Genomic DNA, 12,229 nt, shown 5'->3' with positions numbered 1-12,229 from the left:
CAGACATTCAAACCTTATATGAAGTTTAATATAGACTGAATAGGCTATTTAAATGTTTTCTTTAATGAAGTGTGTTACTGATATCAAACTTAAAACCAACCGTAAATTCTGTTTACGTTTGTTTTTTTTTTTCAGTTTCTCAACAAATATTCCCTTTCCAAGAAATCTACATAGACTTAACTCTAAGCCACGAAAAACAATAAACAAAAGCATATATATAAAATGAAGAGGATTAGGAACAATATCAGAGGAAAAAAATACATTCACTAGAGATGTTAAGCAGGAGAGATTTATATTAAGTTGTTGATGATAACAACACTCTAAGCCCTTCTCATTCTATGTGCAGTCGGTTAGACCAAAGGAGTATGACAGTGATGCCATAAACACCAAGAAAAGCTAAAGCCCTCTTTTCTTTTTTTAAGAAATATCAAAAAGTCAGCCAAAGGATAGTGAGAATAGAGAGAAAAGATCATCACTGTTTCAATCAAGAAGTAATGAGGAGAAAAAAACTGCTCTGAAAAGAATATTAATTGCATGTAAAATAACTATATTTCTCATGCATGTGGATTACATAGCCTGCTACTGTGGCTTCTTTTCTTCTTTTTAAGTGCTCTGTTTTATTCATGTGACTATGCCTTGTCTTCACAACTAGATTGTAAATTTGTTGAGGGATAGCAGAACCAATTATAGACTTGAGCTTACTTTCATTTGTCCCAAGACGTAGTAAAGGAGATGCTTAAGCAATATTTTTTAATGAAAAAATATTCTGTATTCTATGTAGTAAGTCTTTTTTAAATTGACTGTTTCATGTACAGACCAAGTAACAACTTCCAGGTATGCCAGCTTCTATGATTCCCTGAAGAAGAGAGGTTAAATTATATTAACTTTTACTAGCATGTTCTGTTCTATACTTTCTTTAGTTTCTATTTAAGTTCCAGTTAGTTAACATACAAGTGCAATATTCATTTCAGGTGTAGAATTTAGTGATTCACCACTTACATACAACACCCAGTGCTCATCACAAGTACCCTCCTTAATCCCCATCACCCATTTAACCCATCCCCTACCTACCTCCCCTCTGGTAACCATCAGTTTGTTCTCTATAGTTAAGAGTTTGTTTCTTGGTTTCTGTTATATACTTTTATAACTAGCTTTTTCAAAATATTTTATTGTCAAAAATCATATTTAAAAATTATTTCAAATTATTTGCTGCAAAAGCAAAGAGCTCTAAGCAGACCCAGTATTCATAACTGATATAAATTTGCTCAGGAAAAAATGGCATGTCTTTTCCCATCACTTCCAGGACAACACTGGTATACCCTTATAATCTCTTGTTCTAAACAAAGCACAGAGGTGCTCAAACAAATGGCTGGGTCATAAGAGCACCAGCATTTTTAATAAGAAGTGCTATTTCTAGATCACCAACCTATTACCACAAATAGTAGCCTATATAGCATAATTGATGTTTCTAAATAATAAATTATTTTATATATTGCTTGCTTCATTGAAATTCATTCTGCTGAATATTTATAATCTTCCTGACCTAAAAATATCATAATTTATATGTCAGATGATAGAATTCACAAAGTTAGCCTCCTTCCTCTCACTCTCTTCCATTAGACTAAGTATAAAAATTTAAGGGGAAAAAAACAAAATCAAGCATCTCAATACAAATCCTTAGCAAGACTATTTAAAACATTTTTTTTTAATTTTTGCTATTTCCTTGAAATGCAGTAACAGATCTGAGAGGTACTGCTTTGCTGCCCTTTCCTGCCTAAATTCCTCTAAAATATCACATCAAACTTTTCTGTATTTCTCATCATAAACACATATATATTCTATGAAAACTGATGTCTGTAGTTCTGTGCTTTAAGCAGTAGGAAGTTTCATAATCCCAGTGGCACATACAATAATGCAAAGTGATAATCATGGTGGCAGAACCCAGGGCATTGCAAATTTGGCATTTCCAAAAAGGTCCAGATGCAGTATGTGGAGACTCTCTATTCACTCATTAGCATTCCATCATCATAGCTTGTGCATGAACAGCAGTGTAGTTTTCCAAAACTCACTTTATAAAAAAGGCAGATTTTCTCAGGACTCAGCCATTAAGTGAGACTACATTTGCACATAAACCTAATGCACTAATTGGCATGTTCATTTGGATCTCCAAATAGCATCTACACCTGTTTCTCTGTGTGTGAAACCAATAATTACCTTTGGCTCTAACTCATCCTAATGAATTTTATGAGAAGACAACTCATAAAGTAATTCATTTTCTTTGGCAAGTTCTAGATTATCAAAACACTGACTTTCATTAAACACATCAGGTGTTTTGATATTTAAAAAGGTCTTCAATGTAACTAAAATTTCACTGCCTTCTAAACTAGGGAGGAGGAAATGGATAGAGGAACAGCAAGAAGAAGGAGATAATATTTTACATAAAGAGAGGACTTCCAAAACTATGTCAAAAAGCTTTCTGAGAAAATGGATGTGAATTTACTGCCTGAATGAGTCTGACCCCATCCATCACCTTCCAATGAATGATAGATCGTTCAATACGGTATATTTGCTTTTTCTATGTCCCCATATTTGACACTTTAAGGAGACAGAAAAACATAGAAACCCTTCAAAGACTAACCTTTTACTACAGCAATTGCTTCTGAAATATATGTGAGTGACAGAAAGAAGGCTTAGAAGACTATTTCTGAAAAATATGTGGCATTTTATAAGGAAACAATATCATGAGGCATTTCACTTCAGATAAATTCTAAATCATTACTACCTACCATGTATACAGCACACTGAATTAAATAACACAAATTACATTTTAAAATTTGTTTACATAAATTACATTAAAATGGCTTATGGGAAGTTACTCTTTATTTTATAATATCAGTGAGATGTCAAATAAATATCAGTGCAATTATATAAAATCACTGGGGTTGGCATAAATAATTTTTTGATACAATGGTGGCTCACTAAATACAATTAGTACTATTAGAATTTGGTCTTTAATATTTTTAACTCTGCAGTTGAGTTTCTATATTAATAGATATTTCCAGCGGTACTTTTCTTAGTAGTTGAATTTCCTTCAGATTTTATTTATGTTTTGCTCTTATTTTTAAATGAGTACCTGAAGACTCCCATATGGTAGTAAAATACAAGTAGAACGTCATAGCATATTACTCTTTGCTGAAGATCCAACAGCCCAACAGGAATGCAGTGTGAAATTTTTATTAAAAATCCAATGCTTAAAACCACTGTCTTAGTTTGAATTCCCCTGATACAGAAAAACCTGACACAAAGACTGAGATGCAGGTGATTTATTTGGGAAATAATCTCAGGAAGTTAGAGCGAAGGAGTAGAGAAAGTGAGACAGAAAAGTAAGAAAACTGAAGTGTGTCTTACTGAGCTGGTTACCTCCGTAGGCTGGTGGGTCTCAATCCCTCACCGGCTCACTGAGGAATCATGTAGAAGGGGCCTCAGAACTGTCTCTCTGGAGGGACAGACTGTGGCCTTTATGCACTAGAATACCCTCATCCACTAGCTAAGGGTTACTCCAGGGGGTGTTGGAACCCAAACAAACTCACCCGTGCTGAGAAAATCCTCATGGTTTCAGGGACAGCTCCAAGACAGAAAGGCATGAGTGTTCCAAGTGCACTACTGGATGACTGCACCCAGCTACAGGCTGACATCAGAAGTGGCCGAGGGATGCGATGCAAAGCTCAAAGGGCATCAGCTACAACCATTAAATCCCTTGCACCTCCTAATATGGGTATTTAAGAGGCACTAGCAAAGAATTATGGGATAAAGACGTTATGAACTTTGAAATCAGACCTGTATTTAAAAGCAGTGCCTACCTGATCAGCACTGGAAAAATTCATTGCTCTGCCTAGAGGATTATATAGTAGCTATCTTCTCAGGCTATAGTCAGGATTAAATGAATTAAGGTATAAGAAACATCAGACATATTGCCAGTGTCTGTGTTAGTTACTATTGGCTTGTCCCACCTATAGTGACAACATCGCACTCATTTCATAGGATTTTTATTCACTGAAGCTATTATGGGAGTTTTCTGATGTCAGGATGTTTTCTTTGCTCAGTTTGTTCATTTTGTATGTGTGGATGCAGGTTACCACTCTGCTAGAAAAAGCAGATTCCATCACAACTTGCTTGTTACCAAGCCATAAGGCTTACTAAGTTTCAGTGTAATAATTACTCATGAAAGATTTCCTTAACTCACTAGACTTGGTTAGCCTTCCTCTGTAACACTTAAGGTATTCATTGCTAATTATATGTAGTTATGATAAATTGTAAACCTCTATGATGGAGAGAATGTCCATCTTTTTTCCAGGGCTATTGATTAATGTATTTTGAATTCCACTAACATACCTTAATCACATACTAGGGGAAGTCAATAAAATTTTTACCCCTCACTTTTATCTGGATGCAGAGATGGTGTGAAATCTTGACTACTAGGAACACTTATAATATTATACACATTGGCAATACAATCTTTGCATTTTGGCAACAATCTTTGTTGCCAAAAACAGATGTAGGTGCAATTTTTACTTTGACTCTAAAGCACACAGTTGAAAGTAAGCCTGAGATGATCCCTTTTATTCTTCTTCAAGCATCTATCTACTTCAGAGCCACTACTCTCCTCCAATAAGTGTGAAAACGTGGTCAAGCACCCAAATATAGGTGAAGAAGAGATACTGAGTAAAAATTTCTGACTTTAGTTCTCTGGAATGATCTTTTGCCACACCCCCAGATGAACCAGAACATGTGGGACAAACCCCCTGGACCCTGTTCTTTTCTGCTTAGATGATGGAATAAGTGCAATTATAGACTGTTTTTCTTGGGGGCCCATTTTCAGAAAAGAAAAATAACCATATGTGTTAGTCTGGCACCTAAACTTTCTGAGGAGTCCTGAAAGCTAGAATGTTTTTGCATTAATCGCTCCATGGAAACAAAAGAGTAAAGTCTAATGTTGTCCTCCCCTTACATCCCTCTCCTTCTATCATTCAAATCATTAACTTTTGCTCATGTTGTTCTCTTTAGTTTTTTTTCTAGATTTTCTGATTTGGTTTCCAGTCCTAACTTGGGTTCATTTCTTTTTTCAATTGTTTATGTTATCAAATATCAGGTATGGTTTAATTTCATTATCAGTCCTGAACACTTTTCTGAATTGCATCACAGCATCTGACAGTTCTAATTTTCTTCACACCTGGACTCATTTGATCACTCACCTTGCTGAAAATGGATTTATCATTTATGTTCCCTATTAGCTCTTAAAAAATAGTAACCTTGGCTTAGATAAGCCTTTTACTCTGTTTGGTTTTAATCGCTCAGCTTCCAATTACTTGAAAATTGATCTATAATTGGTAAAATTCCTGGTATATTCCTGTCAGGATCCACCCCTGTCAAAACCTGACACATCTGACTTCTCTTAAGTATATTTATCAAAAGAGGACTTGATGTGGAATTACAGTGACTGGGCTGTCAGTAGTACTAACCCTCTCCCAGTTACACTCATTCAATTATCTTTATTTGCTGCTCATATGGGTTGGATAAGAGTTTACTATATAGAACTATAGTAGTATTGAAGGGAAGCACCCTTCCTGGTGGGTGTCCAAAAAAATGTTTTGCTGATTAAACTCTTAGACTGTCATTTTGCTCCAAGGATTAGCAATAAATGAACTATTTTGCATATAATGGATACTCCATAAATATTTGTTGAATTAAATCATGTGTTTTCTATATGTTCAGCTTTAGACAAGTCTAAAGTACAATACATGGTGGTATCATTCGGTATTTGATTTGAAGCCAGCCCTTCTGTAGCCTGTAACCTTTTATGTAGGCTATCATCATACTCATTCTATTTTGGAATTTGGACAATCACAAGGCTGGAGATGACTTTGAAATCAACCAGCTTTTCACACAGCTGCTGTACTGTCTTGTGCAATATTTCAGATACAAAGAATATTCCAGATACAGAGAATATTTCATTGGAAAAAAGCAGCCTCTGCCAAGCAATGTAATGAGAATGCAGATAGTCCCAAACAGGATTTGCAGAAAAAAAATGTTTCATATTTGCAAAATATTTTGATCACAGTTGCTGAAAATATCTACAGTGGTTGGCAAAGCGGCTGCAGTAGTTTCAAACCATTAGAATCCATAGGGGAACTACTCTGCTATAAAGGAGTTTCCCAGAATAACTCACCTTAAGATCATACTTGAAGATCCTGTGAACTATCAGCTGACTTGTCTTCCTAAAGGAAAAGAACTGTTGAATGTACCAATGAAACACATGACTCAGGAATAGATATGAATGACTGTTAAGGCTTTGTGTGATAAGAAGATTGTTCTTGCTGATTTATTGTCACAACACATGGTGTCAACCCACGAAGAACATTAGCTAAAGCCAGGATATTTGTTATTGATACCTTTTCTCCAGAACCACATGTCCCATCAGGATTTGCTCTGTGGAGATACTTCTAAAATATATTTAGAAGTAAAAATGTCAAAGAAAAAAAAAAAGTAAAAAGGTTTTGTATACAAAAACTTTTAGAGAATCCAGGCTTCTGTATCTACTCCTTGGTGAATCACAACACATATTAAAGGCTGGGGGGAATCCTGTAATAAATAATTTTAGCTTTATTTCACATAATAAGTCCTTCTTGTTTCTTCTTGTCAGTATCCTATGAACAAAATTTTCTTTATAACACTTTAAGAGATGCTTCTCTGTAACGCAATCCACAAATGAAGAGGATCTCCAGAACATTTCAAGTTATTCTCCCATTTTCATTGACATGAAAAATACTAAAAGGCCTTTTACTCCAAGAGTGTCTTTATTACATGCTTCAGGATTTGTAAACAGCTGGTTTAATTGAGTAATCCATTATAGACTCCTCTCTGATTGTAACTTCTGTAGCAACTAAAGTGTTACTTTCTTGCTGAGCATAGAACTCCAAGGATTCTATGACTTGGGTTTTCCAATTAAAGATTCTGGCCTGTCAAGTCTTTTTTTATCTGTAGTTCTCCCTCAAGGAAAGAATAACCTTTACTTCTATGCCCCAGGATAAAATTTGTTACTGGCATTCAGCCAATATATTCACTTAGTTTTAGGATTATTTTAATGAATATTATTCAAATTCTTACTGGGTTACAGTCAACAGACTATATACTCAGAATATGAATATGAGCATAACACAGACCCTGACCTATGAGAATTGATATTGTAAAAAATAAAGAAGAATGCTAAACAACTAAGTACAATACCATCAGGATTATGGTATTTTATAGGTCATTGCAAAATATTATGGTAACACATTAATATTATTAATTTTACTTTGAAGGACTTGAGAACAATCCAAGAGGTTGATAAATAAAAAGTGATATGTATTCCCTAGGTCAAAAATTGATTCTTTTTTGATGAATATTCATTAATAAATATTTATTGAGCACCAACCTTAGCCTGGCATCCTTCTAGACATTGGGGGAAGGGCACAATAAACAAAAGAGACAAACATATCTGCCTCATGGAGCTTATTTTCTAGATTATAAATAGATTATATGTGAAAAAATATAAGCAAAATAAAGCACACTCATTTAGAAAATGATAATTACTAAAAATTAAAGCAAGAAAAGTAATCTGAAGAAGAATCTGTAGCAGAATACAAGGGTGAAATTATAGTAGAAATGGCAAAAGAAATCCTCACTAAGGTAACTTTTGCGTAAAATCCTGAAGGAAGTGAAAAAAGAAGCTCTGGGAATATCTGGACACGGTCACTCCAGGCAGTAGGAACTGTGAGGGCTAAGACCACAACCCATGTGAGTTCTTGGCATGTGTGAGGATGTGAAGAGACCAGCATGCCTGCAGCAGCAAAAAAGAAGGAAAGAACAAAGGAAAATGAGGTCAAGAACTAAAAGAGTCAGATCAAGGAGGCCCTATAGGTAATAATAATGACTGACTCTTAAGTAAGAAGATATTCCATGGGAGAGTGCTAAGTAGAGAAGTAAGAGTTAGGGGGTGCAAATGAACATATTCTATGGCATCTAGAAATAAAATTATGGGTAAGAGAGGAGAAAAAGGATTGAGATATACTGAACCAGAATCTAGTAATCAAAAATTCTACTAATCATACATATGTAAGACTGTTGCTGCAGGATTCCTCATTTATTGCAGCTAGTCCAAACAGTTCTCTTCTATTTACAGTCAGTGATGCAGTTTTTACAATTATCACAATAAATATTTTATGAGAACCATAAAAAATAAAGTTTATCAGAACTTCTGTATCTGTAGAAGTACTACAAACAGAGAGAGTATTCTGTGTGAGGTCACACATTTTATGCATTCCAGTGTTTAAGGTAATATCTTAGTATATCTTGTTCTTAGGAAGACTACACTCCCTTGAAATTATTTACAAAAAAGCCACTTTGAAACTGAAGTTACCTAAAAAAAAATACACTCCAATGATAAAGTCCCAGATAAATATATTCATCACTAAATCAATGGTTGTTATATTGAATAGGCTCTTGTATTTTTTTGATAATCCAATTCAAGAAGAGAAGTGAAATCATATTAACATATGGGAAATATATTTAACTTTCTCAGTTGACACAAAATAGTGACATTAACAACAACAACAAAAAAAAATCCCCATAATATATAGCTCTAATGAATCAATGACAAACTGACTAATGACCATGAACAATTCAAATAGTATTTAAGATTGGAAAATACAAGGAAAAGTTGTATGTGATCTGAAATATTATGATTCAGATAAGAAAATTCTTGAAAAAGCTTTTATCAACTTACAATAATTCTAAAATTCTACATGGCATTTCCAATTATAAGTTGTGAGACATAAACATCTCTAACATATCAAAATATGAAAAAAATTGATGTTAGAGGAATAACCAAATTATCTTTTTATTCTCTCCAATATAATTTGTTTCATAAAATTATTAGAATATGATGAGATAGTTGCAGAGAAGGTTACCAAGTGGTGGGTGAGAAAAGTATTTCAGGGTTTTTTTTTTAGGCAGTTCATTAACAAAAATTGCATGATAATGTACTGGATTTTCAGAACTTTAAGGTATTTGTCAGTTTTTAAAATTTTAATATACTAATATTTCTTTTCTCATTCATCTGTCATAAGGTTCATGACAGAAAATGTCTAGAGTGATTTGAACAGACTGTTGTAAGAAATATGGATATTGATGACTCTGTTGTTGAAGACCCAGAATGAGGTAAGGAACATGGTAGATGAAAACTAAATTGCATCAGAGGATATATGAACCATCATGAATAAACCATTAGAAATATGGACATAGAAAGTACTTCCAGCGAGGGCTCAGAAGGAAATGAAAACATGTTTCTAGAAACTAAAGGAAAGGTGATCCTTTATTCTATAATGGCAGAAAGCTTAGTGGAAATGTGTCCTGCAGTTATTTGGAAAACAGAATTTGTGGGTTTTCAATCTGGATATTTGGCTGAGGAAATTTCTAAGCAAGTGTTAGATGATCTTCTTGAGGCTTATGGTAAAAATACAGGAATTTAGGAAGAAAAAAATGTTGCATAAATAGGAACCAGAACTACAAAAGTTGAGAAATTTTCAGACTATCCAGATTGCAAAAAAAATGTTAAAATTAAGAGATCACTATTAGAAAGTATGCTCTAGAATAAATAAATAAATAAATAAATAAATAAATAAATAAGTAAAACAAACCAAGGTGTGGCTTTACAAACTTTGCCTCAGAAAGATCACAGCATATTCAGCATATTCGGTTACATGAAAAGCTCTTTGAACAGACTAAAAGTGTGGATCACAGATCTCATTTAAACCTAGGAAAGGATATAGAAAGCTTAAGGGTATTAACCTTCAGCCATCTCAGCAAAAGCCAAAAATAGGGATAGGATTATCTAGGAAAGATTTATGGACAATCTTGCTAATGACATAAATCTCAGATATATACAGGACACTCACAAGGTTCTTAAGTACTTTATACAGGCAGAGGCACCACCAGCTTGGATTAAAAGGGACAAAGGGGGTGCCTGGGTGGCTCAGTGGTTGAGCGTCTGTCTTTGGCTCAGGGCATGATCCTGGAGTTCAGGGATTGAGTCCCACATTGGGCTTCCTGTGAGGAGCCTGCTTCTCCCTCAGCCTATGTCTCTGCGTCTCTCTGTGTCTCTCATGAATAAATAAATAAAATCCTTAAAAATAAATAAATAAAAGGGACAAAGAGTCCCAAATAAACGAAGGCCATAAACTGCACACCATGCCACTCTCCCTTCCAAATACTACTGGCAGGAGTCACACAGCTGCAATCCTATGACCTTCGAAAAGGGGTCAAGTTGCGAGTCATGGCCAATTCCAGGAATTATAAATCAGAAGAAGAATTTATACACATCAGTAACAAACTACGTCGGGGAGACATAATTGGAGTTAAGGGAAATCCTGGGAAAACCAAGAAGGGTGAGCTGAGCATCATTCCCTACGAGATCACACTGCTGTCTCCTTGCTTGCATATGTTACCTCATCTCCACTCTAGCCTCAAAGACAAGGAAACACGGTATCATAGAGATACTTGGACTTGATCCTGAATGACTTTGTGAGGCAGAAATTTATCATCCGCTCTAAGATCATCACATACATAAGGAGTTTCTTGGATGAGTTGGGATTCCTAGAGATTGAAACTCCCATGATGAACATCATCCCTGGGGGAGCTGTGGCAAAGCCTTTCATCACCTACCACAATGAGCTGGATATGAATTTATACATGAGGATTGCTCCAGAACTCTACCATAAGATACTGGTGGTTGGTGGAATTGGCCGGGTTTATGAAATTGGACGCCAGTTCCCGAATGAAGGAATTGATTTGACTCACAATCCTGAGTTCATCACCTGTGAGTTCTACATGGCCTACGCAGACTATCATGATCTCATGGAAATCACAGAGAAGATGATTTCAGGGATGGTGAAGCACATTACCGGCAGTTACAAGGTCACATACCATCCAGATGGCCCAGAGGGTGAAGCCTATGAGATTGACTTCACCCCACCCTTCCGGAGAATCAGCATGGTAGAAGAGCTTGAGAAGGCCTTGGGGGTGAAGCTGCCAGAAACTAAGCTCTTTGAAACTGAAGAAACTCGCAAAATTCTTGATGACATCTGTCTAGAAAGAGCTGTTGAATGCCCTCCACCTCGGACCACGGCCAGGCTTCGTGATAAGCTTGTCGGGGAGTTCCTGGAAAGGACATGCATCAGTCCTACATTCATCTGTGATCACCCGCAGATAATGAGCCCTTTGGCTAAATGGCACCGCTCTAAAGAGGGTCTGACTGAGCGCTTTGAGCTGTTTGTCATGAAGAAGGAAATCTGCAACGCCTACACCGAGCTCAACGACCCTGTGCGGCAGCAGCAGCTATTTGAAGAACAGGCTAAGGCCAAAGCTGCTGGCGACGATGAGGCCATGTTCATAGATGAGAACTTCTGCACTGCTCTGGAATACGGGCTACCCCCCACCGCTGGCTGGGGCATGGGCATCGACCGTGTCACCATGTTTCTCACAGACTCCAATTACATCAAGGAAGTACTTCTGTTTCCTGCCATGAAACCCGAAGACAAGAAAGACAGTGGAGCTACCCCTGAAACATTACAGAGCATGACAGCTGGCACTTCTGTCTAGAAAAGGATCACTGCAAGTCCTGTAACTCAGGCCTCTCTGCATCTTGCACAAGTTCAAGGACTGCAGGGGAGTTCTCCTGTGTTGCTGTCCATTTGACTATCACAGTTCAGTTCAGCTACGAGAATAGAGAAGAGGAATTAAAAATTCCTTTTTACTTCTTGTTCCCAAATAAACCATTTGTCTCTAAAAAAAAAAAAAAAGACTTGGGGGAAGGGGCACCTGAGTGGCTCAGTGGTTGAGCATCTGCCTTTGGCCCAGATCATGATCCTAAGTTCCTGGGATCAAGTCTCGCATTAGGCTCCCTTGTGAGGAGCCTGTTTCTCCCTTTGCCTATGTCTCTGCCTCTCTCTGTGTGTCTCCCATGAATACATAAAATCTTAAAAAAAAAGACTTGAGGGATTGGGATATGGGATGAATTGTATGTATTCTATATGTAGAATACATATAGAACACATACAAATGAATCTTTTGAGGCCAAAGAGTAGACTGTAACAAGTAGAATAATGGTCCCTCGAGATGTCCATTGCCTAAT

The 12,229-nt window shown here is 36.2% G+C and overlaps 1 pseudogene; it reads left to right on the top strand.

Annotated features, from left to right (window-relative positions):
• Positions 1 to 10,345: 10,345 nt before the first annotated feature.
• Positions 10,346 to 11,888, top strand: LOC112907833 (lysine--tRNA ligase pseudogene; annotated as a pseudogene).
• Positions 11,889 to 12,229: the final 341 nt, after the last annotated feature.

Source organism: Vulpes vulpes, chromosome 6 (assembly GCF_048418805.1).
Source record: "Vulpes vulpes isolate BD-2025 chromosome 6, VulVul3, whole genome shotgun sequence".
Classification (NCBI taxonomy): domain Eukaryota; kingdom Metazoa; phylum Chordata; class Mammalia; order Carnivora; family Canidae; genus Vulpes; species Vulpes vulpes.
Note: the sequence above shows the minus strand (reverse complement) of the source record. Positions and strands in the feature narration are given on the sequence as shown.